Raw genomic sequence first — 4,334 nt, 5'->3', positions numbered from 1 at the left:
AATGATACTTATTTCTTGCATAAAATATATAGTTGAAAAGTTTTTCATCAGATTTAAGCATTCAGACAAGATTGAATGTATTAAAATATTTTCAACTGAAGAAAATATCTCCAAGACTGCTTTAGTGCCCTACAGAAGCACGAGATGAGGCTGGCATGGTTTTTACCACTCATACTTATTGAAGGACCCTTTATAGGGTCCTAATATACTTATAGAAGTCAGACAAAAAAACCTGGAATCTGTCTGTTTTAACTTAAAGCATTTTAGCTTCTCTCATTCCTGGCAAACCCACCATCAGGAGACTCAGTCATGGAATAAATTCTAGGTGCTGCACATGCCAGTGGATGGAGCTGCCCCAAGGCCTCCTTGCTTGCTCTGGTGTGGACCATCACCGTGTTTGCGGCTGAGGGTACAAGAACAAAAATAATCATGTTAAATTATTTAAGCCTATGTTGCTAAATAATGTCTTGTGTAAAAAGTACGATTACCTGCATGTCTTCTACTTTAAAGTTTCACGGATGATGATGTATCTATTTGCACTTTGCATTTTTTTCCCTTCAAGCAGGCTTCTGTGCTCCTTCTGGGCAAAGCTTTCTGACAGAAATAAATGTGAGGCAAAGACTTTTCTTCATGTCAAAGGACCAATACCAAAAGGAATGGAGCATTTTCAGAGAAGTAAATAGAAGCTGATGGAGACATGCTGTAACCAATATATTGTAAGGATATTGATTTGTTAAAGCCCTCTGAAATTGGAAAGAGACAAAGCCTGGTTCTACCCGTGGGTACTAAGCACCTGAAAAATTGTTCTTAAGTTCCCTTTTACTGCTTGATGTAATTCTATAAATGTCACAAACAAAAATATTTGCAGGATCAGAAGGACTATTCAGTAGACATATGAGTCTCTTTTTATTGGGTTTGTTTTCTCCTATAGCAGTCTTCTGGTAAACAAGTTTGCAACATTTCCCCAGAAAGTGCAAACATCCAATATGTTCATTTCTCTCCCAGAGGATTTCTAGCATTTAATATCGATAATGAAAAGTTATGATGAGATTTTTCTAGCTTAGTGGCAGATATTTCTGCAACTGGCATCCATTCAGTTACAGAAAAATACTTCTTAAAATGAAATTCCTACACAAGGAACAAAAGAGAAAATTTATTTAGCTTGATATGCCTTCCTTTGATAAAATGTTATTTAAATGCAGTTATATAAATGGTATGCATGATTTGATGAATTTGCTTTGTGTTTAATAGACAGCTGAACTCCTGTTTCATGATCTAGTTATATAAAAAGGAATCCTAACTTGTGTTAGAAGGAATGATTCCCTGAGGAGAAGGGAAAGAGGTGAGTCATGTCAGTGCTGTTTTTCTCAAGTCAGCAGAATATTGAGCAACCTCATTTTCATGAATCTGAAGCCCACATGTGATCTCTGAGCATAACTCTGTTCTTTCTGTGCCCTTATTTAGAAAAATGAGTTTGGGATACATTTAGATTGACAGTCTCAGCTTACATGTTAAAATTGTTTTGATGACCAGAGGATGAACAGCCTTGCTCAGTTCAGTTTTCTTAGATGGGGCAGCAGAAAGCATTTATTCTGTTGCTTCCAAATCTTAACCAATTTTTTGAGATTTTATGACAGCTTGTTGTTCATTGTGCTTACACTAGCATGAAGATGAGCATTCCCATGCTCAAAAGGCCCTTTTTTTCTATTTCTTTTGTGTTTGTGGGATTTTCTTCCCCACAGGTGCTCTCTTAGTAAAGACAACATAGGGCTTGTTTTGAACCTTCATTTGTTGAGACGATAAATGCCTGTCACTGAGATACAAATATCATCCAGCAATCACAACTGTGTGAGTACAAAGAGTTGAAAGGTGTCTTCTCCAAAGCATGGTGATGTAGTTGCTACCAAGGAAGGCAAATAAAAAAAGAATAAGCATCAGGGATGTTTATTGGTGGCTTCATGTACACATTCACATTTAACACCTCTGATACTCAAGGGCTATTCTAGGAATCACCCATCTGATTTTCATGTTTGCTTCCTCACAGCTCTAGTGCTCACTCTGTCATTTGATAAGTGAAGGAGCAGAAAAAGAAGAGGCAGGGAAAAATGTTAAGGAAGGCAGTTGGCTCAGCTGACTGCCTTCTTGATAAACAGCTCTACTCATGTAATGCCTTCTAGGTAGCAGTGTAATGACAATGAGAAGAGGAACATCTACTCCTATGTCAGTTACTCCAAATTATGCAGCTTATAATAGTAACAGTAACATATCAGTTTATGCAGAAGGAACTTGCATCTGTGACATGCTGAGGCCAACCGGGATGTGATTGCTGTGCATAATGACTGCGTGCAAGAAACAAGGAGAAGGCAGCTGTGTGGAACAGTGGAGGACTCCTGCAGTGCTGTCAAAGCCAGCAAGGCTAGAGGTGGTGTGTCGTGTAAGTACTGTTTGAGCTCTGAAGGGATCAAACTGATTTTCTTCCTGGTTTTGCTCCCTTTAGACTTCAATATGTCCGAGGAATAGGGGAGTATGTGCAACTTCAGGATAATAGAAATAGCCCAGAGGAACTGATGCTTATTGTTAATATACAAAATGCAATGGAGACCTCATAGCAGCCTTCCAGTATCTGAAGGGGGCTATAGGGATGCTGGGGAGGGACTCTTCATTAGGAACTGTAGTGATAGGACAAGGGGTGATGGGTTAAAACTTAAACAGGGGAAGTTTAGATTGGATATAAGGAAGAAGTTCTTTACTGTAAGGGTGGTGAGGCACTGGAATGGGTTGCCCAGGGAAGCTGTGAATGCGCCATCCCTGGCGGTGTTCAAGGCTAGGATGGACAGAGCCTTGGGTGAGATGGTTTAGTGTGAGGTGTCCCTGCCCATGGCAGGAGGTTGGAACTGGATGATCTTAAGGTCCTTTCCAACCCAAACCATTCTATGACTCTGTGATTCCAGGAAAAGTTTACCACTGGAGTTAGGAAACCACTTTGAATCACTGCACCGTCCTCCGGCGTGCTTAACGGGGAGAGAACGCCTGAGCCGCCCCTCAACGGGCGCCCGAGCCCCCCGGCCCAGCGGCGCCCCCTCAGGGGAGCTCCGGGCTCACCGCCGTGGGACGGAGCCGTGCTGCAGCGGGGCCGGCAGGGGGCGCCGCGCCCGCGGGGTCCTCACCGGTTGTAACGGTCGCTGCGCGAGCCGCGGGCGGTGCCCCCTCAGCGCGGCGCGAGGGTCCCGCCCTGCCGCGTGCCTCAACGGCCGGGCCTCCCCTCAGGGCGGCGGGTGCCGGCCCCGGCGGTACCGGCAGGAGCGGGAGCCTGGCCTCGCCTCGCCTCGCCTCGCCTCGCTTCGCTTCACGGAGCCCTGCAGGCACATGTAACGCTGTAGGTATTGTTAGTGGGTAGTTTGATCATAGCGACTTTGTTTATTTTTAATGAGGGGAGGAGGGAAGGCTGCTTCCCCAACGATTTCCGAGCACCTGAAACTGTGATGTTTAGCCCTTTGGTTGCTAACAGTCCACAGGGGAATGGCTTATTTCTGTCTTAACTTAAATTTGTAAAAATCTAGGGCTTTTCTTCACACTCGGAACAGCGCTAGCGAGGGGCTTGTAACAGCCCGGGTGCTCAAGTGCAGCGTCAGCAGCACTGGTGAAACAAGCACGAGGGAGCTGTGGACAGCTGCAGGTCGCCCTCCTCCCTCCCTCTGTGTGCCCAGCAAAGCAGAGGTGTGGGAGGAAGCGTTTGCCTCCACTGACACTGTCGGGCAAACGGCTGTCCTCCATCCCTTGCTTCTCGGGCTGGCATCCTGAAGCTGTTACAGGCATTAACAGCTGCTGTGGCAGGTTTGGTGCTGTTGTGTGTGACTCTTTTCTCCATTCAGCCAGTTGCGGTATGTCCAGAACCCTTTTTTTCTTCACCAGTTCTCTTCTTGTGTGCCATGCCTGAAGTACCTGAGGTCTTCACTAACACATCCCTTTCACTGATCACTTGTGTCTGACAGCTTTTCATAGATACTACTTCCTTTCCATTTTATTTTATGGTTTGAAATCACTTGAATGTATTGAAGAAGAGGAAGAAAATCTGGAAGCTATTTGACCTGGTATAGTAAGTGGGGGAAATCCTTAAGTGACTAAAAGTTAGCATCTGCTACTAATTTATTTTTTTTTATTATTAAATGGAAAAATTAAAAAAAAAGCCTGTTTGCTGCTTGCTTATGGAGGTCTTATCTCAGTAACTGTGATCACTTTGTCCCAAGCACAGGAGGGCACATGCTTGGGAAGGAAGGCTTCCTTCTAAGCTGCGATGTGATCCCTTACACTACTGGAGAAAGCATGAAACAATG

The 4,334-nt window shown here is 44.3% G+C and overlaps 1 long non-coding RNA gene across 1 annotated transcript; it reads left to right on the top strand.

The window, feature by feature from the left end:
* The first annotated feature begins 312 nt into the window (after positions 1-312).
* LOC130597658 (uncharacterized) lies at positions 313-2,481 on the top strand. The gene is made up of 3 exons (XR_008971839.1): positions 313-409; positions 1,252-1,342; positions 2,271-2,481. It is a non-coding gene; the product is annotated as an uncharacterized LOC130597658 (long non-coding RNA).
* Positions 2,482-4,334: the final 1,853 nt, after the last annotated feature.

The sequence above is a fragment of the Pezoporus wallicus genome, unplaced genomic scaffold, assembly GCF_028554395.1.
Source record: "Pezoporus wallicus isolate ANWC-B61680 ecotype Strahan unplaced genomic scaffold, APGP_CSIRO_Pwel_v1 contig_6783, whole genome shotgun sequence".
NCBI classification, from domain to species: domain Eukaryota; kingdom Metazoa; phylum Chordata; class Aves; order Psittaciformes; family Psittacidae; genus Pezoporus; species Pezoporus wallicus.
This window is presented reverse-complemented; position numbering and strand designations above follow the sequence as displayed.